Source organism: Pecten maximus, chromosome 9 (assembly GCF_902652985.1).
Source record: "Pecten maximus chromosome 9, xPecMax1.1, whole genome shotgun sequence".
NCBI lineage: Eukaryota > Metazoa > Mollusca > Bivalvia > Pectinida > Pectinidae > Pecten > Pecten maximus.
Genome location: NC_047023.1, coordinates 34986094 through 35013641, shown reverse-complemented (window position 1 = coordinate 35013641; position 27548 = coordinate 34986094). Strand labels below are relative to the sequence as shown.

The 27548-nt window shown below is 34.4% G+C and overlaps 1 protein-coding gene across 1 annotated transcript in view; it reads right to left on the bottom strand.

Annotated features, from left to right (window-relative positions):
• Nucleotides 1-27184, bottom strand: part of LOC117334340 (TWiK family of potassium channels protein 7-like) — a 61962-nt gene extending 34778 nt beyond the window's left edge. The window contains exon 1 of the transcript XR_004534128.1: nt 26959-27184. The gene's annotated coding sequence lies outside the window, so the exon portion shown is untranslated. The remainder of the gene's footprint in view (nt 1-26958) is intronic.
• Nucleotides 27185-27548: the final 364 nt, after the last annotated feature.

The window sequence follows — 27548 nt, the reverse complement described above, 5'->3', positions numbered from 1 at the left end:
CGTGACTTAGTTTTGTGTGACAGGTGTCGTGACCTACATTTGTATAGCAGGTGTCGTGACCTACATTTGTATGGCAGGTGTCGTGACCTAAATTTGTGTGACAGGTGTCGTGACCTAGGTTTGTATGGAAGGTGTTGTCAATGAAACAGAAGACACTTGCTCTTACGGAACACCTGGTCATATCATCCTTGTACTTTTTTCATGGTATCCATGCATACCTTTATATTTTGGTCATATTTTGCTCTTGTGCTACCAAGTTTTAGTTAGAATAAAGGGTTTTATATTGGTATATTCGACTGTTTCTGTTAGAAGACACTACCATTCCATTGCCATTGTTCGTTCCTATGATCCGTTGCCATGATTCATTGCCATAATCCGTTGCCATTGTTCATTGCTATGATCCGTTGCCATGGTTCGTTGCCATAATCCGTTGCCATTGTTTGTTGCTATGATCCGTTGCCATGGTTCGTTGCCATAATCCGTTGCCATTGTTCGTTGCTATGATCCTTTGTCATGGTTCGTTGCCATAGTCCGTTGCCATTGTACGTTGCTATGATCCGTTGTCATGGTTCGTTGCTATTGTTCGTTGATATGATCCGTTGCCATGGTTCGTTGCCATAATCCGTTGCCATGGTTTGTTGCCATGATCCGCTGCCATGGTCTGTCTGCTAAGTCCTTAAGGTCCTGTTGAGCTTTTCCGATGACTTATCGGAGGCACATTTTAAGAAATCAACACGGGTTTATTGATATCATAGACAATTGTTGTTTAAAGCTGGCCTTTCGACCAACCCATAATACATAATTATATTGCTAATACACATCCTGTTTGTACCCGTGACATGTTTATGTTATGTCGAGAATACAATGACTTTAGTATACATACGCCAGACGTCAGAACCTTGTCTCTGTTCAACTTTAAAATCATGGAATAACGAGTCATTGTTATCGTTTTATTGTTGTTGTTATTGTTGTTGTTATTGTTGTTGTTATTGTTGTTGCTGTCGTTGTTGTTTTGTATTCTGTAATTTTACGTCATTGTATCTGTAGCAAGCCTAAAACACATTGTCCATTTTTATTCAGTGCTTTGCAATTTAAAAAAAATAAAATACCTGATTATATAAATCTTGAAGTTAACTTTTTATAAATTGTCAGAAACACTAATCGATAACAATATGAATGACATCAATAACATGGCGGATAGGAATTAACAACCTCACGTACGGATTATCCGACATCACCGGAAGGGTAGAGCATTGAAAGTTTGTGGCGAATTGTTTAATTGTTGCCCTTGGCGACGATAACTGTAATACAGTGATGTCATTAATTAATGCTGGAGGAACTATCCACGCCGATGTTCGATCTACATTGTAGTAACCCCTCGCTCTCAGTTTAACCAGCTTAAGACACCCTAGCCCTAACCCTAACTTTTACACTACAACCTCTTTCACATTTTAGTTTTTAATAATAACGATGATATAACTCAAACCAATATTGTTGAGCTCCAGTGAAGTCTCTCTTAACTTCTGTAGGTTACACTCGGGTGTGGCTGCAAGTGCCAATATTTAAAGGGAAGAAAAATTATCCAAACGCTGCTGGGGCTGGAGCCACCACCATCCAGCTCTCTAACGCGTGCGCCATACCAATCAGACTAAATATTACCAGCTGGTAAGCATTCTCAAAAATAAACAAATACCATTTGCCACGGAACGGCCGTCAGATTTGATTTCGGTGTAGTGTATTTATTGGTACAGTGTATTCATTGGTGCAGTGTAACTATTTGTACAGTGTATCTATTGGTACAGTGTAACTATTTGTACAGTGTAACTACATGTATTTGTACAGTGTAAATATTGTTACATTGTAACTTTTTGTACAGTGTAACTATTGGTACAATATAACTATTGTTTCACTGTATTTATTGGTACACAGTTCCTACACTGTATTTTTTGGTATACTGTATTTATAGGTACATTGCATTTTTTTAAATTTGTGGTACACTGCATGCATGCAATATTAACACCGTTATTACGTAGTGTGTCATCAAAAGGCATCTTATTTTTGGCCATATATTCGAAACGTTTCGCTCCAATGACTTTTCTCCGAAATAAACATGATTTCCTATTTCACTGAAATGTGTTTAGTATTTATTAGTGTTTTGCTACAACTATCAAGTAACGCATGTCAAATTTAATGATAAAACTATCCATCATTTCAGCAATATCACATAAACTACAATTTTCTCAAATCATAAGATAATACCGTAACAGGGAGACATAGTCAGGCGTTCCATACATTTCTCGTCCCATACAAATATGTAGAACAGTAGCTGCCAATGTACCGCTGAATTATCATTCTGATATTAAAGCATTTCTGGCGATAATGTAAGCATACCAGAGGTGGTTGTCTAATAAGGTTCCGTTATATGCAAATGGAATTGCCTGTCCAAAGATGTTCCACGAGCAAGTTACGTGTCAATGTCAAGGGACACAAGATGACACGGCCAGGGGACAATATGTATCAGCATTAATTAATGACCGGAACAAGGACGTTACACTCCAGCACTCGATTTGTGATAGGGCACGAGTACTTATGTCATCACGTGACAGTTACGATATCATAGATCAATGCTTTCTGGAAAATTGAATCTCCAATTTTACTGATCAATATCACTCTACGGTATACGCTTTCTGTGTTTATTCTACCACCGCGTTTGATGTATAACGTGCATACATTGTATATAGATTTATGTTAATGAAGCGAACTTTGCCATGCACATTGGTAAGAATATGAATTAATTAATAGTCGTTGCAATACTTATTTATTTACAGCAATTTTGAAATGAATTATTTCATGGTATCATACAGTCTTCATATGACAGAAATCCTGAGGAAATCCATGCCGTCTAAATGTTGGCGTTCGATTGGGAAACGGAATCCCGGATGTCTTTGTGAAATCTGAGTCCGCTATCCAGCACGCTCCACGATCAACCGAGATAATTAAAGTTGATGCGATAGAAAAGCCAGCAAATGTTGCTTTTATGTTATTATATTGTTATGTAAAATCTAATTGATTAATTATATATAACGTGTTTTTATTGATAAATAAAGTCTCTACAGAGAAGATTTATTTCTTTTTGCTTTATAATTCTGACAGTATGTATGTTTTGTGTTTTTTTCTTACGCACTTTCTCTCTGACACTCCATTTCACACCTCAGAATTAAACAAGAAAACGGATGTTATATGATAGCGATGGCATTGAAAACTGATACCAGAGTTTTCCTTTCTTATCAAACGATGATAAAAGCCAAGTGATTACGTCATTGTACTACCTAATAATCAATCTCTCCAGCTAGACAGGTCGTACTGTGTAAGATACATAGTTATGTTTTTGTTTATAGATATAAAACTTAATCAAACCAAACTCTATAATCTCCAATGGGTTTATCTTCGTTTAATTGCCTTCAAAACTGCTCAGTGCCGTCAACAATTCGTAAGTACAGTATGTTATGAACATCTAAAAATAAAACATGAATCAACTCTGCGCGCGCCGAGTTACATCCCCGGATGATAAACAGAAAAGTATGGGTTTGTTATCCAATGCCGGCAAGTCTCACTTTTCATTTACATATAGAGAGTGGAGCACTGCATTATAAATTCCCCGTATTCAGTGAGTAGTTTTCCGGTTGTAATTTCATTGTGATGAACTACGATACAGGCTCTAACATGATGCCATCATTAGGGTATATATTCTACAATTAACACATTTTTGTAACTTTGTCAAAATATATTATTTACGAAAACATAGAGAGGCTTCAACATCAATTTTTAACAAGACTTTCGATTCTTGTCTCAATTTTGTGATAGCAAACCATCACCAATGTGGAAGTCTCACAATATTGTCAACAAATGCTATATATTTATAAATGTTAGAAAACGTACAGCTCGGGAAAAAAACAACTATGAACCATTCATGGATATCATGTCCTTATTCAAACCTCAGAAAAAACGTTTCTCACAAATGAATAGCTTCAAATTTGGACATTTCGTAACGGAGTGCTGTATAACATCATCAGATAACTGTATACTAAGTTGTTCAATGAACAGTACTTGAAACACATATGACAATGAATTTCGCTAAGCCATATCGTAACATGGCCGGTTGGTAATGATCTATGGGTCCCATTCCAAACAAAACATATCCCGTTAACTTCGTCACGTGACTACTTGCACTGTCGAATGCTGCGATCATATTCAGGAAGTAATACCTTGGTTTTAGTCAACATTTTCTTTGACGTAAACAATGGACATTGTTCCGATTTTAATGAGATATATCTCGCCTCTGGTTTAATGAGATATACATGTATCTAGCCCCTGGTTTAATGAGATATATCTCGCCCCTGGTTACCAGAAAACAACGACTTGTATGGGATGACCAGAGAACACCTCATGGTACATTTTATTCTGTATGTTGTCTATAAAAGCTTACCTAGTCCGATTTCCATAAAATCCCAAACAACCGGGTTGTTTCAGAGTAATTGTGTTCGATCATGCTGTCTCCCTTGACAATGCCTCACTTTTGGCCTTTAGCTGAGCGTTCGCCGCTGTGAGGAAGGCTTTGGGTTCTGTCCCCTAGCCGAGACATACCAGAGTCTTTAAAAATGGTAGTTGCTGCTCCTGCTTAGCGCTCAGCATATTTGGAGTGGGACGACTGTTTCGCCCGTTGTCAGTATAATGTGACCAAGACGGGTGTGCTGCTGGGTGTCTTCGGCAGTATGCTTCAGTGAGGTAGCACTATAAATCGGCAAAAGTTCCGGCCTATCACAAGGAGACTTAACACGAACATACCGCAGCCTCCCAAAACACACATACGCACTCGCCACACGCATGCATGTCGCACGCACGGGAGGCCGTCCTTTAATGACATTAGCTGTTAATAGGACGTTAAACAAAAAAACCAAACCAAACCAAAACCTGGGTTTGGTGCAAACTACATTTAACGCAGCCAACCACCATACACACTACAAACACGGATTATCTGTTATGTAGAATTAACCATTCATGACAAAGTTTATATACTACATTAACCATTCACAACAAGGTTTATATAATACAATAACCACTCACAACAAGGTTCATATAATACATTAACCATTCACGACAAGGTTTATATAATACATTAACCACTCACGACAAGGTTTATATAATACATTAACCATTCACGGCAAGGTTTATATAATACATTAACCATTCACGAAAAGGTTTATATAATAAATTAACCATTCACGACAAGGGTTATATAATACATTAACCACTCAAGGCAAGGTTTATATAATACATTAACCATTCACGAAAAGGTTTATATAATAAATTAACCATTCACGGCAAGGGTTATATAATACATTAACCATTCACGGCAAGGTTTATATAATACATTAACCATTCACGACAAGGGTTATATAATACATTAACCACTCACGACAAGGTTTATATAATACATTAACCACCCACGACAAGGGTTATATAATACATTAACCATTCACGACAAGGTTTATATAATACATTAACCACTCACGACAAGGTTTATATAATACATTAACCACTCACGACAAGGTTTATATAATAAATTAACCATTCACGAAAAGGTTTATATAATAAATTAACCATTCACGGCAAGGGTTATATAATACATTAACCACTCAAAACAAGGGTTATATAATACATTAACCATTCACGACAAGGTTTATATAATACATTAACCATTCACGACAAGGGTTATATAATACATTAACCATTCACGGCAAGGGTTATATAATACATTAACCATTCACGACAAGGGTTATATAATACATTAACCATTCACGACAAGGTTTATATAATACATTAACCACTCACGGCAAGGTTTATATAATACATTAACCATTCACGGCAAGGTTTATATAATACATTAACCACTCACGACAAGGTTTATATAATACATTAACCACTCACGACAAGGGTTATATAATACATTAACCATTCACGACAAGGTTTATATAATACATTAACCATTCACGACAAAGTTTATATAATACATTAACCATTCACAACAAGGGTTATATAATACATTAACCATTCACGACAAGGTTTATATAATACATTAACCACTCACAACAAGGGTTATATAATACATTAACCATTCACGACAAGGTTTATATAATACATTAACCACTCACAAGGTTTATATAATACATTAACCATTCACGACAAGGTTTATATAATACATTAACCACTCACAACAAGGGTTATATAATACATTAACCACTCACGACAAGGGTTATATAATACATTAACCATTCACGACAAGGTTTATATAATACATTAACCACTCACAAGGTTTATATAATACATTAACCATTCACGACAAAGTTTATATAATACATTAACCACTCACGACAAGGGTTATATAATACATTAACCACTCACGGCAAGGTTTATATAATACATTAACCATTCACGACAAGGTTTATATAATACATTAACCACTCACAAGGTTTATATAATACATTAACCATTCATGACAAGGTTTATATAATACATTAACCACTCACGGCAAGGTTTATATAATACACTAACCATTCACGACAAGGTTTATATAATACATTCAGTGACAGAGTTTAGAACTCTATATGCAGTTCTAGAATATTACATCGTCTCGAGTAAAAATGCAAACGTTGAAACTAAAGGCCACGTGATATATCTACAAGTGTATCTAGCGTTAGCAACTAAAAATTAAAGGTATCAAAATATTGAAATAATTCTGAGACATTGATTCGAATGCCGAAGTTATGTATAAATTAACAAATTCCTAATGTGTTGTAATGTGTGGATGTAAAGCCACCATATCAGGCCCTGGATGGTACACGTGTTGGTGACTGTTGTTACTTCATAGCCTGCGACTATTGGAGAATACATCATAATTCCTTAAATGCAGGGTGTTTCTGTCCTTCGTTTGTATACCGGATTTTAGAATTTAAATTGAAGTTAACACCATATAACATTACAATGATGCTGCAGATGAAAGATACAAATGTTTCTTCTCGAAATGCATTTTCAACATGGATGCATGAGCATTCTAACACTAGCGACATTATTATGTTATCTGATGAAGTGCACTTTATGCTAGATGGACAAGTTAACAAGCTATGGGATTCTTGGGAACAGAAAAGTCAGACTTAAATGCAGGGAAACTATTTCATAGCCAGAAAGTTTGTTTTGGCAGTAATGAGTAGTTCAGAATCATTGGACCATTTGTTTTATGAAGAGGATTGCGAAACTGCAACTGTTACATCAGAGCGTTATTTGACTGTTGAAAAAGGCATTATTCCTAAATTAAAATGAAGATTAATACAGGAGAAATGTGGTTTCAACAAGATAGGCCAACTCCTCATACATCTAACAAAGTATTAACCTGACTGTCCGATACATTTGGAGACAACTTAATATCACCGCGCAGTCGCCACACTAACCGGATGTGAACATTTTAGATTTCTTCATGCGGGGTTACATTAAGGATCATGTGTATTCCACATCCCCGAAATATATTGATAACCTTAAAACAGCAATCAGAAGGGATATGAAAACGTTTCAAGCGAGACTCGCAAAAATATGACAAGAAACTTTAGAGAAATAGTATTTAGTGTTGGGACAAAAAGGTGGTCACTTGGAATCCATTCTAAATAACGTCATAATGAAGTTGGTAGTAAAATTACATTATTTTAAAAAAATATGTAAATTGGAGACTTTTTTAAAAATGTATATGAAACTTTAGTGATATTTGTGAACTAAGTGATATACAAATCAATTTGCACTGATGCCATCGTTTAAAAACTCTACTATCTATAACCTTGCGGTCCATTTTTAGCTTTATTGAGGTGTAAAGTGGGGACATGTTATCTGAACACCCTGTACGACTTCATGGCGCTGGTACTGAATCTAGAAATAGAAGTTTGGATATTTCTCCTGTTCGGACAATGATTTCCGTTTGTTCAATTTCCTTTTCGAATTCACCAAGACATTGATATTAGAGAAAAAAAATTAACAAAAAAAAAAAAAAAAAAAAAAAAAAAAAAATAATAATAATCACCATTTCAATATGTTTGAGGACCACATTTAATGTGAGACTGTGATATCATCTTTGTATGGGGACAGAATTAGTTGTTTTTATCGGATTTACAGATATTTTATAGAAAAGAAGTATGTGGGAATACTTTGAATGTTTCAGTAAATATCATGATGAATGATTGTTTTTCTTTCTACACTTCTTCATATGTTAACAAAACAAATGTCAAAACACATTCTGTAAATTACATTAACAGGACTCCAACTGTTTCATATGAAGAAGTGGGCTTAACACATCTTCCATAAAAAAAACTACCACATGTACATATAAAGGCCAATATCGATTTCACAATCGATTGCTCGGCTAAGATCTAGATATTGGAATGGATTCTTTGTAATAAACGTCACTGAAAAAACATCAGACGTACACAATCAATATCTTTATTTCAAAGTTGACAATTAGTATATGAACATGCTTGGAGGGACCTACATTGGTAAACAAAGGCAAGCTATGGTAAGAGTATTGATCAATTATGGAGCTACTGTAGCCCGCACTGTATGTAACCAGGTCGGGACATAAATAATTACTGTATTTTATCTTGTCATTTGCAATCTTAATTGTAAATAATAATAAAAAAAAATCCATGCTTTAGAAATTAAACCAACTGGTTATCTTTGCATGTAATAACAAATAAATAAATGATATTGATGTTTGACCTAGCCAATAGTTTTATTAGAAACGAAAGGTTATTTTCTATTCAAAAGCCTCATTTTCGTATTTATATTAAAATCAGATTCGTATTGAACTAGGGCCTTTCCTGTACTTAGTTTTTTTCTCATTGGTTTTTATATGTGAATCGCTCAATGTATTCTGTTATAATGTCTGGATATGGATGAATTATTATTAATGTTTAACATGTACTTCTGGTATACAGAACATGTACCTCTAGTATACAGAACATGTACCTCTTGTATACAGAACATGTACCTCTTGTATACAGAACATGTACCTCTTGTATACAGAACATGTACCTCTTGTATACAGAACATGTACCTCTTGTATACAGAACATGTACCTCTAGTATACAGAACATGTACCTCTAGTATACAGAACATGTACCTCTAGTATACAGAACATGTACCTCTTGTATACAGAACATGTACCTCTAGTATACAGAACATGTACCTCTAGTATACAGAACATGTACCTCTAGTATACAGAACATGTACCTCTAGTATACAGAACATGTACCTCTAGTATACAGAACATGCACCTCTAGTATACAGAACATGTACCTCTAGTATACAGAACATGTACCTCTAGTATACAGAACATGTACCTCTAGTATACAGAACATGTACCTCTAGTATACAGAACATGTACCTCTAGTATACAGAACATGTACCTCTAGTATAAAGAACATGTACCTCTAGTATACAGAACATGTACCTCTAGTATAGAGAACATGTACCTCTAGTATAGAGAACATGTACCTCTAGTATAGAGAACATGTTCCTCTAGTATAGAGAACATGTACCTCTAGTATACAGAACATGTACCTCTAGTATACAGAACATGTACCTCTAGTATACAGAACATGTACCTCTAGTATACAGAACATGTACCTCTAGTATACAGAACATGTACCTCTAGTATACAGAACATGTACCTCTAGTATACAGAACATGTACCTCTAGTATACAGAACATGTACCTCTAGTATACAGAACATGTACCTCTAGTATACAGAACATGTACCTCTAGTATACAGAACATGTACCTCTAGTATACAGAACATGTACCTCTAGTATACAGAACATGTACCTCTAGTATACAGAACATGTACCTCTAGTATACAGAACATGTACCTCTAGTATACAGAACATGTACCTCTAGTATACAGAACATGTACCTCTAGTATACAGAACATGTACCTCTAGTATACAGAACATGTACCTCTAGTATACAGAACATGTACCTCTAGTATACAGAACATGTACCTCTAGTATACAGAACATGTACCTCTAGTATACAGAACATGTACCTCTAGTATACAGAACATGTACCTCTAGTATACAGAACATGTACCTCTAGTATACCGAACATGTACCTCTAGTATACAGAACATGTACCTCTAGTATACAGAACATGCACCTCTAGTATACAGAACACGTACCTCTAGTATACAGAACATGCACCTCTAGTATACAGAACACGTACCTCTAGTATACAGAACATGTACCTCTAGTATACAGAACATGTACCTCTAGTATACAGAACATGTACCTCTAGTATACAGAACATGTACCTCTAGTATACAGAACATGTACCTCTAGTATACAGAACATGTACCTCTAGTATACAGAACATGTACCTCTAGTATACAGAACATGTACCTCTTGTATACCGAACATGTACCTCTAGTATACAGAACATGCACCTCTAGTATACAGAACATGTACCTCTTGTATACAGAACATGTACCTCTAGTATACAGAACATGTACCTCTAGTATACAGAACATGTACCTCTAGTATACAGAACATGTACCTCTTGTATACAGAACATGTACCTCTTGTATACAGAACATGTACCTCTAGTATACAGAACATGTACCTCTAGTATACAGAACATGTACCTCTAGTATACAGAACATGTACCTCTAGTATACAGAACATGTACCTCTTGTATACAGAACATGTACCTCTTGTATACAGAACATGTACCTCTAGTATACAGAACATGTACCTCTAGTATACAGAACATGTACCTCTAGTATACAGAACATGTACCTCTAGTATACAGAACATGTACCTCTAGTATACAGAACATGTACCTCTTGTATACAGAACATGTACCTCTAGTATACAGAACGTGTACCTCTTGTATACAGAACATTACCTCTAGTATACAGAACATGAAGATGTACCTCTAGTATACAGAACATGCACCTCTAGTATATAGAACATGTACCTCTAGTATACAAAACATGCACCTCTAGTATATAGAACATGTACCTCTAGTATACAGAACATGTACCTCTAGTATACAGAACATGTACCTCTAGTATACAGAACATGTACCTCTATTATACAGAACATGTACCTCTAGTATACAGAACATGTACCTCTAGTATACAGAACATGTACCTCTAGTATACAGAACATGTACCTGTAGTATACAAAACAACATGTACCTCTAGTACAGTATACAGAACATGTACCTCTTGTATACAGAACATGTACATCTAGTATACAGAACAGGTACCTCTAGTATACAGAACATGTACCTCTAGTATACAGAACATGTACCTCTTGTATACAGAACATGTACCTCTAGTATACAGAACATGTACCTCTAGTATACAGAACATGTACATCTAGTATACAGAACAGATACCTCTTGTATACAGAACATGTACCTCTAGTATACACTGTTTTCCTAACAAAATTGTATTTGTATATACATGTACATGCATTGTTTTTTCAGTTTATTCTATAAGAGTTTCTAGATATGGACGTTACTCTAATTCAACGCGAGTCCAGATAAATAATTGTCTCTAGATTTTCCTTAATAAAGTGATCGATTTCTATATACAAGTATACCACGACACCTGTACTTATACAAGTTAACATCTCACGTGACGGGCCCGCGTGGTCATTAGTCCACATTTGAAATTATTCCTAAGAACTCCGTCATTGATCTGCCGGGGTATACATCGATAGTTGTCGTCAAACTCGATATTGTTATGCTAACGTAATCACGTGATCGATCAGCCTTTCAGGATATATGGCCATTCGTATGTACCAAAGACAACACAAAGCTTGTCTTACTTCTACAACGTCCTGTAGATTTAATGTGAATGTCCTTTAAGTGCTTAAAACGTCGCATGCGTTCTGTATCTGCATAACGTGGAACTATGGTTAATTCCTTTCCTTAGTCCAAATATATGGCCAAAATAAAAAATATATATATAGTTGGTTTGGCGTAAGCCGCCCGACCCAGAAAAAATGCGCCTACTCAGGAAATTTTATTGTGAAAATTAAACTTGTTTTAATGACTATACCGTTGCGGATAGTTTGAAAATACGTCTCGCAAACCCAGATAAGCTTGGTCTGTGTTTCGTTTGTTTAAGACCACAGAATGAATAATGATTTACCAACAGTTTATCATGTAGACCACTGTACAATTTGCATCACTTCAAAGAGAATTTTAAGCCTCAAATAGTTATCAAAGCATAAATCGAAGATACAAATTCATATACGACTAACATTTTCTATACTTAAAGATTAACTTAAATGTTTAAATGTTAAGATGTTTTGGGAAAAAAAAACGTAGGAAGGTAGTGTATCCTAGATAAACTACGGGTACACTCCAGTATTTTGAGTTCTGGCTCCATAACATAAAAAAATGTATGAAGTTCATCTCTTTTAATTTAGTTTTCTATAAATCATCCCTGTGTATACTGTGTTTATTGACGTGGACCCTTTTCTCTTAGAAATTACGGAGCACATCTAGTATAGCGGTCCCTATTTTTTGCGCGAAATATAAGGCGTTCGATGAAAGCGTGTCTTGAGAGACCGCGTAAACGGTGGACCAAAACAAAAATAATGGCGATTTGGCAATAAAACATAAAAGTTTGAGTTGGGACGTTTTAACATAGTTTTTAACAAGGAATTGCAGTAAAATTCCTTGGTCACGGACGGGGAAAAGCCATCTAGCTCTTCAGCTGTGGTCGTTGATAAAAACAGTGAACAAATTTGGGTGTCGGAACAACAGTTGAAATTGATGAAAGTAAGTTTGGATAACGTAAATATCACAAAGGACGAAAAGTTTTTTTTTTTTTTTTTGGGGGGGGGGGGGGGGGGGGGGGGTCAAAAGGGAAACGAAAATATGTGGAAGACAGAACCAAAGACAATCTTTAGAGATCATTAAAGAAAACATTCTCTTCCGGCAGCCACTATCATGAGTGACGACAGACCCAGTGACCCAACAATAAATCATTCTGATCACTCTGTTAACCCCGATACCGGAGCCTGTACAAATACTATTGAAAGTATCTGGACGGCGTTAAAGAAATCACTCCCTGTCAGTGGAACGGTAAAACCTTTGTATGACTCCTATTTTGCTATTTCATCAGGACAAATAAGCATCTCTCCTCGACTTAATAAAAGTGTGTTTTGACATAGAAAAGACAGCGTCAGAAGTAACAGCTACTCGACCTTCAAGTCATCCTGCGCCAATTCTACCAAAACGACATGCCTTAAAAACTCTTGACCTAAACAACAGTTAGATGACTTCCAGTTGTAAAGGTAAGCTTTGTTTTCTTTTTATCGGGGATTGCACCCCGAACCCCCGCTAGGTTCCTCGTCTACCCTGCCAAGCGGTAATCCAATATGGCGTCGTGTTTACTTGCTCTATAACAACGTCTGACGTATACGTTACATGCGCAATGAGTTGCTATACTAGAAATTCGCGCAGCCAATCAAAATGACGATACAAACGGCGACGTATTTTTATACGTCATGGGCGAGCAACTTCTTAATCAATGAAAATGGTTGTTACACGCAAGTTTGAATTATAAACCATGAAAACAAAGCAGTTGAACATTTACTTCAGCCAACATGAATGAAAACTAGCACTTAGCCAAAAGGAATTCTTCAGACAAAAAAGAAAACCGGAGGGAATGTAGTAAAATATTGGTAAAACTTTAACAATATTAAATCTTAAATAAAGACGAGTCTGGCAGAACTGGAATCAAAATAAGGTTAATATTGCTAAATATTTGGAATTAAATAATTTTGCAGACAAGCTCAGAAGTATTCAAGACAAAAACAAACCCATCACATGCGAAAACAAACGGTAAGTAAATATACAGTATCGTAAAGAAAGAAAATGTCCAATAAAAAAGCAAGACATGGAAATGATGTGCCCCTTCTAATCATAATATATACCTACAGATAGAAGGAGTATCTAATGCGCAAACTCAAAAGATTTTGTAAAAAGTGAAAATATGAAAAGTTATTTATGTTTGGAGTGATCTTGATGATGCTTCGCTAAATGTTTAGCACTAATTTTCAATAATTTATAAACTTATATAGCACATCCGATTTGCTCAATGGGAATGAGATATGTAAATACATATATTAGAAAGAAGTTCTTCTTCAAAACACAATATCAAAGAAGATTGAAATCGTCAGAAAATGTACAGCGTTTTCCTTGAAGCATTATTATGTATACATGATGATATATCTCAAAGGAACAAAGGATGCTTGAAGGAATCACAAACCTTCAGAACGGAGAGGTGTTACGTGAGATGAATTAACAAGATTTATACATTGGTAACACCAAAAGAATCAAGTTTAAAATCCTGTCCGACTTTCTTATGTTAACGACCGACAAATTAAACTCGTCTTTAGTATAGCTGTTTACAAGCTAAACAACAGAAAAACACACGCATATAAACGATGGCTTACGCAATTGCTACATCAATGTTGGACTACGTACAGAGCGATTCCAGGTTAACAGACAACACTTAAGAGTCTGGTATCGATTTACTGGCCATTGTGTTACCTCACATTTAATTAGTTTCTGTCCTTGCGAGATGTATATCATTTTACTCCTCAGCACGTGGCCATGTGTGTCGAAGACATTGGAATGACGTCATACATGGTCAGTGTACCCTGAAATCGATGATAACATGGCATTCTGTCGGTTTTGAATACGTTTTTTTGTCGTTCGAAATCCATGTTAGCAAAGTGGATGGAACAAAGTCTCTTGTCCAGAAATAGTTCCTGTATAAACCATAATGGACCCATACATTTGTTTGGAACTCGATTCCATCCCGAGGGCCTGTCGGTAAAGTCTAGATTTGACGTAACAATAGTTCTAGTGTACCGCGGTTTTATAGTCTATAACGCATGTGCTGTAGTGGATTTCGACTTGGTCGATTCTGGTGACTAGATATTTCAATTGGCACAACTTCCGCTCTGCGTTTTGAGGTAATATAACATTTTTTTATTTCGACGTTTATAGAGATAAATGCAACTATTTATGTGCTTCCATGCGTGAAGAATTTTTAGGTAATTTTGTTCATAAAACAAATCGATGAATGGTCATTTCCGTTGTGGAATCCTAAAATATCGTCCTGGATATAAAATATTCACGATCACGGTACGAGACAAAAATTATATATTTGCATACCTAACACTGAGCGCGTTTTTTGTCACGTTTCAGTTGAGTTTCGTCCAATGTTGGATTCAACATCTACCATGCTCTATAAGGTATCTACTAAGACTATGGATATATGGTCAAAGGCCTCTGTATGTTTAACTGAAACTATCATCACGTGTGGTGCATGACGTCACGTCCTTTTTTTCTGAGGGCTTACAGCTTTGTTTGAAGCACATTTTAATAAAAATTGCCATTCATCGAATTCAATACTCCAAGATGTTAACGTTTTTCTTGAATGTGTGAACATAGGTGATTTCATATTTACCAATGAAATAGACTAGTGATGCTATTTTCTTTTTCAGGTTTACATGCTATTCCATTATCCTCTTTAATTACATAAACTAACCATTTAACTAACTACCATCCATTGGTTTGATAGCGTAAACAACTACACTTTTTAACCCGCTGTGGTTCTAATCAAGCAATTCTGGTTCATTGTAACATTCATCGTACCAAAGCGTCTAGACTATTCTGACCGTTTTAACCGGAAAAATGAATGCGCGCCATGTTTCAAACAAGCTACATATAACCTCTATCAATTAAATGACATCGCTTTACATCGATTTCCACTAATTGTAATGTTTTACGTCCCGGGGCGGTCCTAGCCAGGTAGGATCTAGTCGGAATAATGAAATCTATTCGGAATATTACGCAAATACCCCGTGCGAGATTTCCACCTCACCGACAACAATAATGTTTTTGTAGGAAATCACACGAACAGACCATTATATCAATATCCGAATTTCACAGGTTTCTGAACCGAACATAATACTACATGTACTATACATTTCTGTCCGTACAGGTGAACTAGGGGACAAGTAGAGCAGGGTATAAATGTACACGTGAGAAAAATACTGGGTTAGGACATACTTGTTTACGTATAAATGAACATTTTTTTCTTACTGTATAGTTATGATATCTGAAATAAAACAACTGGAATATATTTTAACATTAAATGTTGATATGTATGCATATACATACGGTAGAATATATTTCTGAACATTCACATCATGTTCTTTTTGTATTTCATTAAATTATTGGAGTTTGTAAGATTATCTAATTAGTTTAACCAAAGTACATAGAATTATCCAACGTCATGGATAAACGTCCGTAATTGTAAGAGTACGATAACGTTAAAGCGAGCCAATCTTATGTTCTATAACTTCTATAACACGTGCGTGCCACTATATCATGTACCGGTTATGTGCACTCCCTTTTTCCGGTTAAAAATAAATTAGCAAGAACAAAATATATTGTGTTTGATCAGAATAAAACATATTATGTTTGATCAGTTCTGAAGAATTCTTCGGTTTTTGCTTCACATGAAACGTGCCAAACACTTTATTTTCCTTCGGCCACAAATTCCAAGATCGAAAGGGACTGATATTGACAAAAATATGAAAGTCAAATTTCAAAGCTAGGCCCATCAGTCTTTGAATGGGAGTAATCTTCAGCCATGATTGATAAGGGGACGAGGCCATTATACAATAGGTAGGGTTAATTATTTTGCCAGACACACAAACAATCGTTATATATATATATATATCTTAACTAAAATGATCTATGGTTATTAATCCATATCGATTCAACTAAAATCTGAAATTTTCTTTGAAAATATATATTGTGATCCAATGAAGCAGATTTCAAGCATGATCCAATTCATCACCAAGGCGACCTTTGAATTGGCGCGGATTGTTATGAATCTCAATGGGCACGCGGGTGTTCTTTATGAAGGCCTACCTACACTTCCAGGTATAAGACAGGTATACTACAGGTAGGATACAGGGTAATTACAGGTAGAATACATGGTTACAACAGGTAGGATACAGGGCTATTACAGGTATGATACAGGATTATTACAGGTAGGCTACAGGGTTATTACAGGTAGGATACAGGGTTATTACAGGTAAGTTACAGGGCTATTACAGGTAAGATACAGGGCTATTACAGGTAAGATACAGGGTTATTACAGGTAGGATACGGGGTTATTACAGGTAGGATACGGGATTATTACAGGTAGGTTACAGGGTTATTACAGGTAGGATACAGGGTTATTACAGGTAGGATACAAGGTTATTACAGGTATGGTATTGTACTGTCGAACCAATACATTTAATGGAAGTGCAATGAGACGAATAGATGTAGTATCGAGGTGCTTAATGCATTCCACGTGACCTGGATTATAGCTACTTGAGTAATGCATTGGAAAATCCAGACACTTATCCATTGGGGACTTCAAGATCAGATCAGATTATTTCAATATAGATATGTAATATAACATAGTAAAAAAGTAAATAAGTTTTGATACTTAAAAGAGGCAGTTTCTTTTTTTAAATGGTGTGCTGAAACTTTGGTACATAAAACAAATAGAAAGGACTGTTTTAAAAAAAAATAAATGACGGGCGCTGATCTGTTCCCTTGTGGATAAAGAAATGTTAAAATAAATAAATCTGTTATATTGATTTTTCTTACACCTATGTATACATCAGCCTGTCACTTCGTCCCACCGTTTGGGACTCTAGCTTGGGACCTCCCTGTCAATAAAGTCAGTACCAATGTATCATATAGTCCCTTGATGCCTGTATCCTTCATTTAGTATGCAATATTAATTTCATATCATGCACATAACATTATACGACCTTGAATCACCAAACGGGAGTCAATCCGGTTCAGCGTATATGATTTCTGATTAACATAAACCGTCTCGTTAAAATCTAAAGCTATGCCCTTTCCTAAAGGAAACCCGTCTCTATTACGACATATGATAGACTTAAATGCAATCAAAGCAGAACTATTATCACTTTGTCCTTGAGCTACCCTCGATCATCCCTCTCTGCTATCTCTCACGTGACCTCTGGTACTTTCTCTGTATATTACAGCCGTATAACGATTAAGGACTCGCCTAACTGAATTAGCCAATCAGCGAGCGTTTTACCTGATTGTACTTCCTATCTTCAATGAGTTCTGGTTAATGACTGGGCCACAGAGGAATTGAGAATCTGATGACAGATTTTGTATGAATGAAATGTGCAAGTATTTGATTTTTTAAATATGTCATGTCTGTGTTTTGATTTACACGGGCAAAACGTCCAGGGTAAGTTCTCTTTTGGGTCACAGGTATTAGACTGAAATATGCCATTAAACCCGTCGAAAAGTCATTTTGCAGCCTTCACAATAGCATATACATGTAGTAAGCTGTTGCGGGAACCCTTTAAACCAGCTTATTGAACGAAAGTCAGATGTCCCTAGTTTCATTCATTAATATTCCACGAATTTCCAGATGAATTTATTACAGACTTAAAAGAAATTTGTTTTGTAAGATTTTGTCCTTAAATGTAATCGTGCTTTCCAATAGGATGTTTAAAGCGAAGGGATTTCCCTACGTTAAGGAACATTTATGAAACCAGGGCCTGATAGATTAATAAAGAGAGTTAGGTAGCTTATGTCAACACGATGACCGAAAAAATAGGTTTGTGGTCAGATTATAAGCGTCGATCATGATGACATAAAATAATAAAGTTTAAATAGATATGTTTTCTTACTATAGGCATGTTACTTGGAATGCTACAGGTTAGATGAATAAGTCGGTGAATAGGGGAAATATCTAAACTCTGTTTATTTTACAATTACGAAACAAGGTAACTGATGTTGTTCGCGCGTTTACTGTGATAGGCATCTTGTATCCGGGAAAAACCCACTGGCCGGTGATATTTTTTTTTCACGTCCGATCGGGAACAGATGTGAGAGAACTAAAGTTCCTATATGCAAACGACAATGGTGATCTGGAGTAGTTTGGGTATAACGGGGCTTGAGCTTATCAGATCATACGTGTGATAAACAAAATTCTGTCATCATGACATGAAATCGATTTGGCAGATGTAATGACATGAAATAGGTTGGTTATTGTTATATAAGATATATATAACAGTAGTTTTTGCTATAATTGATTAACTTAAATGTATAACAGAAACGACCATTTGTAACCAACTGTGGCATAGTTAAAGAGACTATAATCATAAACCGTATTCAGTAATGAGACACTACAGATACCTGTACTAATACCTGATTAGATATGAATATTTGAAGAACCACACAATAATGATACACTGTATTTGTTTATGTCTGTGCAGAAAAATACATTTGGTATGCTATCATTCGGTTGAAAATTGGAAATTTCTGTTATTCATTTCTTCCAATCTATCTTTTAATTTAATGGAGAACGTTCTAGCATTTTATGTTACCTTCAAAGGAAACAGGTGTAATTAGGTCACTGAGCATTAATACATTAACTATTTGTTCGCATAAAAACCTCTTTTCACAATACATTGGTGTATAGACCTTAGCAAATGTTAGTTTGAGTTACATAAAATGAAATATTGAATAAAAGGTAATATTTGAAATTATGGATTATTCTGTGATTATTCGACAATACATCTGGGCTATTTCCTAAAAGTACATATGTATAAACAGTTATTGAGAATATACAACTCTTACACAATAGATGTCATTTGTCAAAGCATATTTCCATATTCACCCTCCCGACTGGATCACCTTAACGGTTGACATGTATTCATTCTTTCGCTTCGAAATCGTCCATGATAATTTATATGTACAGAGGTTGATTCTAATCACCTTTAACGTCCTTACGTTTGGGAGGAGTTTTACGAGAACTATAATTGAATAATTGGTCTAATGTAAAGAGACATGTAAGCTGATCTGTATCATGTCATGCTTTCGAGTTGTTGAAAACGGACATAACGATAAGTATCGTCTTCTGACGCAGGTCCTGTTCTCTAATTGCCTTCGTACAACACAAGATATTGACACATATTGTTACCCTTGTTTTAACCTCCTACAACGCTAAAATACAGGCTCACTTATCGCCTACCGTGTAATATCAATTTTTCTATGCACTTTCAAGACGGATTTTTTACAACCACAATTCTACTTGCTATATGTGATTTGGTTTGGAAACATAACCGACGCAACACTTTACATCGTAGATTGTGTTATAATACCAAAAAAAAGAAGTTAGATACGAAAATAAGATTCTAGTCATCAGTTGGAAATGTGGTGTTTTAAGATATTGGTGGTATTAATCGGGATTTGATCTAGAGTCGAGGACGCTTATCCTTTCTGAACACGCGGTCTCATTATCTTCTTTAATTTTTTTGCTTTGTCACTTTGCAGTTTTTTGTTCTTTTGGTTAAGATATAACGACAGTTTAGCTATTACATCTGTACAATATTTCATGCATAGGAATATTTTCTCTTCTCATTTCTACATAATTTATGTTTTGGAACCCGGCAAGAATTAGTTTTTAATTGTTGACTTAAAATTCACGAATGAGTCTTAAAACTAGTCAATGAGAAAAAGCATTATGCTGTTTTACTTAACAACATCTGCTTAATAAGATGTCCCTTACATTATCATTTTACTATTTGTAACCTACATTATTAATATCATACCGTATTTCACCACTTTGATATTCGTTATATCCGGTATATTACAGAAAGCCTTTGCCCTAGTAAAGTGCTATTCCATTTGCTTGAATTGGAAGACACACTTGTTGAAGTTGGCTAACCATGGGTTACCAACATATCACAGTATTATCACAGAAATATCATAATAATTCGTATTTGTACGTCCTGGTTAGGGTTATGGTGATATATAGCGCATTGGACTTATTTTGATACTCGACAAATACCATGCATTGTCCATTTCGTTATGTTTTGTACCAACATGAGTGTTTCCTTGACCTGAACCCAAACAGAAGTATGTTATGTTAGGAATCCATGACTGAATTGACCAACAAAAACAACTGCGAAATACTTATAATGAGTCATAACTAACTCGAGGAAATTAAATCACTTCTCTTACTAGGATTTCCTGAATAATGATAAATGAGAGATTTTATATATCATTATAATTTTATATCTCAGATTTAAATTTGGCACTGTGGCCTCCTTGATCATATACGTACTAACACAAACTCATATACTTTATCATGATTTTAATTCTAAAATTACATCAAAAGGGTGTCTAAATGGAAGAATTTATTTTAAACATAACTATTATATATAATATTGCGACAAGGGTTACACTGTTGTGTACACGTAATGTTTTTATTTTTCTATAATGAGTTCTATAACTTGGGAACGTATAATAAAAATCCGATAAATGTGGAAGTATTTGATAAGGTTTATCACAACTATGCTCAACCAAGTTATGTAAGTAACACTATTTTGTGGTTATTTAGACTTTAAATCTGGAATCCATCATGTAGAGCTACTTGGTATAACTCCGTGCATATGAAAAAATGTAAGGAATCAATTTTAAAATGTTTTACAGGAAATTAGATTAGAAATTTCAAAAAGACACCATCAAATACAAAACGGTTTTTTTTACAAAAATCACTAAATTTACTGTTAGATCAGTGAACTTTGGACAACTAAGTCAAACGATTACACAGAATGTAAATGTAATGTTACTGTTTACTGTATGTCACATTGTAAACTTCATCGATGATAACGCGTCGGTTGAAAGAATAACATAATATTTTCAAAAGTACTCATCATTCCACTTCGGATGATGATTAAAACATATATGTCGTTCACTGGAATTCAATAAAAGTACCTTTCAGAATGTCACACATGCATGTGTCTATTCTGGGTGAAACCCCAAGAAAACTTGTTAAATCTGTAGTAATTCAAAACGTCACTGAGACCCATTTTAATTATCTATTGAATCCATTTCGCATATCTAGTCCTTCACGTAATACATTTGAGTGAATTGAGTAGAACTGGAAGAATATATTGTACGTACATTTGTTTTATTTCGCAGGGGCCACTTTTTCGCGGTTGTCCAAGTAGGAACTAGATCCTAGGTTTTAAATTTAACGTACACAATATTTGGCTTGATGTATAATATGGCGCTTTATGAACGACCGTCTATAACTACGTTCTATACTGTATCAATCTTCATAGATATTTATTTTATAAAGTTCAATCCCTGAATCAAATAAGTCCGGGGTTTATAACAAGCTCTGGGAAAAGAAGGCTTAATTTATGAATTTATAACTGACAAGTTTAACAAAAATGGTATAGGAAATGATTTACGATCTCAGAAAACTGGAGCATAGCTGAAAAACATTTGTTATAAAACAGCTACCTCAACTACCTTAAACTGTACTTCAAACTACTTAGGTACATAATGATAACTTGTTTATGTATAGTAACTACTTAGGTACATAATGATAACTTGTTTATATATAGTAACTACTTAGGTACATAAGGATAACTTGTTTATATATAGTAACTACTTGTTTATATAGCAACTTCTTGTTTATATAGCAACTACTTGTTTATATATAGTAACTACTTGTTTATATATAGTAACTACTTAGGTACATAAGGATAACTTGTTTATATATAGTAACTACTTGTTTATATAGCAACTACTTGTTTATATATAGTAACTACTTGTTTATATATAGTAACTACTTGTTTATATATAGTAACTACATGTTTATATATAGTAACTACTTGTTTATATATAGTAACTACTTTTTTATATATAGTAACTACTTAGGTACATAAGGATAACTTGTTTATATATAGTAACTACTTGTTTATATAGCAACTTCTTGTTTATATAGCAACTACTTGTTTATATATAGTAACTACTTGTTTATACAGCAACTACATGTTTATATAGCAACTACTTGTTTATATAGTAACTACTTGTTTATATAGTAACTACTTGTTTATATAGCAACTACTTGTTTATATAGCAACTACATGTTTATATAGCAACTACTTGTTTATATAGTAACTACTTGTTTATATATAGTAACTACTTGTTTATATAGTAACTTCTTGTTTATATATAGTAACTTCTTGTTTATATATAGTAACTACTTGTTTATATAGTAACTACTTGTTTATATAGCAACTACTTGTTTATATATAGCAACTACTTGTTTATATAGTAACTACTTGTTTATATAGTAACTTCTTGTCTATATAGCAACTACATGTTTATATAGCAACTACTTGTTTATATAGTAACTACTTGTTTATATAGTAACTTCTTGTTTATATATAGTAACTTCTTGTTTATATAGCAACAACTTGTTTATATAGTAACTTCTTGTTTATATATAGTAACTACTTGTTTATATAGTAACTACTTGTTTATATAACAACTACATGTTTATATGAAATACTACTTGTTTATATATAGTAACTACTTGTTTATATAGTAACTACTTGTTTATATAGTAACTACTTGTTTATATAGCAACTACATGTTTATATATAGCAACTACTTGTTTATATATAGTAACTACTTGTTTATATATAGTAACTTCTTGTTTATATAACAACTACTTGTTTATATATAGCAACTACATGTTTATATATAGTAACTACTTGTTTATATATAGTAACTACTTGTTTATATAGCAACTACTTGTTTAGATATCAACTTATTGTTTATATAGCAACAACTTGTTTATATAGCAACTACTTTTTTATATAGCAACAACTTATTTATATAGCAACTACTTGTTTATATAGCAACTACTTGTTTATATAGCAACTACTTGTTTATATAGCAACTACTTGTTTATACAGCAACTACTTGTTTATACAGCAACTACTTGTTTATATAGCAACTACTTGTTTATATAACAACTACTTGTTTATATTGTAACTACTTGTTTAGATATCAACTTCTTGTTTATATAGCAACAACTTGTTTATATAGCAACTACTTGTTTGTATAGCAACAACTTATTTGTATAACAACTACTTGTTTATATAGCAACTACTTGTTTATATAGCAACTACTTGTTTATATAGCAATAACTTATTTATATAGCAACTACTTGTTCATATAGCAACCACATGTATTTGTTAATATAACTTCTTGTTTACATAGTAATTATGTGTTGATATAATACATGTATCTACTTGTTTTAATAGTAATTCAGTGATTTTACTTACATATCATTCGGATGCCTAAACTGTTAACAAGTCTTTACATAACAACTGCTACTTAACATTAAAACCACTGCTTTACAATGACACACGAATTCCTCTTGAGGGGCTATCATCATCTGATATGGAATCTGCGTTATCCCCCGTGCTTGAATGGGATTACATGCATTTTTCTATTCTTTATCATGACGTTATGTAACAAGCATGTGTACCTAATATCCCGTCAGCGCTCTAGTCCCGTAGGTATTTAAATTGAAATAAGACTTAAGCATGTCAGCAAGATGATACTTCAGTTAAAGCTCTTCTTTAAACACTCGATTATATCAAGCTGCGCTTCCACAATGCAATCCACAGATATAAAATGATTTTAGTCCCAAATTCTCCACATTTCAGTTATGTTGTACCGTGTGTGTGAGCATTAAGACAAACGCTTTATTGATAGTTTTGATACAAATTCAATTTAAACCCGAAATGCAAGTGAACGAATATCATTATTTCAAGTAGTCAACGGGTAAACCAATCATAAGAAAAAACAGTTTTTGTTATAAATGATACAAAATAAGTATACAATTCAGAAGATATATCTTCTTGTGTCATATTTCTAGTGATTACAATAATTAAATAGAAAGAAGTTTTACAACCTATTAACACAAAAATGAATGTAGATTTCGACCAAGTGATGTATTCAATATCCAATACCATATTATCCCCCCCCCCCCCCCCCCCCCCACACACACACACACCGCAAAAAATAAAAATAAAAAAAATTAAAAAAATTAAAACAAAAAACAAAAAACATTCTTGATTGATCCAGCAAAAAATTCTTATCCTCCAGAATAGGTTGTCTTTTTTACAAGTGTATACCTACATTTTGTTTATATTTCCCCTCTCAGTTTCCGTTACTATTACTGTTTAATGTCGGTATCACCCTACCTCACTTGTAGCCTTTAGTTGTGCGGTCGCCTCTGCAAGGAACACTTTTGTCCCCTAGCCAAGTCTCTAAATTTGGTAGTTTCTACTCCTGATTAACACTCAACGTTTTCAGGAGTGCGATGTCTAGTTCGCCCGCTGTCAGTATAATGTGACTGGGTGAGTGAGAGTATGATTCAGTGAGGTAGCACTATCAATCGAGTTCCGCGTTATCATTTCTTACCAAAAGACAGCCCATATAATCATATTACATAATACAAGTGTGAAATAAAGCCTGATAATGAGTAGTTCTTTTACATAGCAACTGTTAATGCATTATATAATGTGGCAGTGTGAAGTTTGGTGTCTTTCCTTCGTCCTCCTCCGTTATAATTATCGTTAAGTATGGACAGTATATAGTGTTTAACTGTGAGAAGCGTCATTAATCTGAACCAGTCAGAACTTAAAAGAAAATTACATCAAGATATTATTTTGCTATTTTTTTCTTTAACGCGACCATAGTTCTATGAATTATTCGATTTATATAGAAATAGACATTGCTGCAATACTGCTTTCGCATGCATATGACAAACTAACATTTTCTGATTTTTCATCGTATAAATTGTCAATTTATAAATTGGCGATGTATATTTGTCATTGTATGAATTGTCACCGTATAAATTGTCATTGTATAAATTTTCACCGTATAAACTGTCATTGTATAAATTGACAATGTATAAATTGTCACCGTGTAAATTACCAATGCATAAATAATCACAGTATAAATTGTCAATGCATAAATTGTCACCGTATAAATTGATTGTAATTTACCAAATAATACTTTAAGATTTTTGGTGTACCGTAAATGGGTATTTCCCTTCCGTGAGCATAGCGACAGTCTTGTGTATATGTATAGATGAAATGCTCCTCAGAATTCGATTATTTTTCGTGTTGATTATAGTATTTCGTTTTATTGTGAAAAAATACCACACGTACACATGGGAGTCCGTAATGTGGAGCTTATCATACACACAAGAATATAAAATTGTTTGAAAGCAAGCAACATTATTTTGATAGTTTCTTTGAGAAAATGGTTGATCTCTTGTCCTACATCTCCGGCTTGAGACAATAAAGTCATAGTACAGGCCCTGCAGACCTTTTGAACATACAATATCGGGCGCCTCCCGGGCTGCTTAAAAAGCTTCCAGTTATGATCAAATTGGTATATGGGAATAGTTGCAAAGGTGGTACCAAAAAGCTGATAACGTCCTTATTACCAGGTGTTCAAATGAAATTTCTTTGATTGAAGCTAATAATGTAGTGTACAATAATATTACTAAATTGGAATATTACGTAAGTAAAATATAGGCTATTTAACTAATTCGATGACATGTCCATATCAATATGACATTAAAATTATTATTGCTTTAATTTCAAATCATTAGGATCAAAAGAGTTTTATGAAGATTGCTAACGATTCCGTGAATAACTTATCACCGGCTATTAATAATTAAGTTCGAACGTTTGCTGCTGAACACATTGTGACATCCTCACAACTATCACAATATCACTGTGATCATCGGCGCATAACTCTTCACTCACACTTTATACCGACAGTAGTAAATTATTAACACCACTGAGACAATTGATGTGACAATTTATATCAAACTTCATATGGTTGATGCAAAATAAACTGACGTAAAAGTTTTGTACTTACCTTCTCGGCTTCAGAAGTTGAAACTTCAAAAATCACAGGTGAAGTTTTTTTGCTGAGATATCATAAGACGATAGAAGTTCAACAACTGTTTTAACTTTTCATTCATGTACCTATGTTCAGTCAGGTGAGGTACGACTACGTACCTGTGCAGGTAGGTGTTAATGTGAACAGACAGACGACTGACTAGCCGGTCGCTTGGTCTGGTCGCCAGGGGAGCACGGACGATGGTAAGCCAGGAATCTGCCCAGCAGCAAGAAGTATTGAACTTTATCCGTATCGCACCTGAGTTTGTCATCGATCGCTTTTACCTGGCGGGTCTCAGGTGTCGCCTTGGTTTTATGCTGTACCATTAACACGAGCGGAGTGCCGCAGAGTTTGAAATCGATATTCTGTTATATATATTCATGAATTCATGACAATTTTCTGTTAGAGTAAATAATTTGCGTTTGTCAATCCATAGCTTCGATATTGTTTACCGTGTATATACCCGGTATTGTCATTATCTCTCCAGCTAAAAAAATCAATCTTAAACATCAACTGAACGCCTTACTGAGTATATCGATAATTGCAGTATTCCAGGATATTCACAG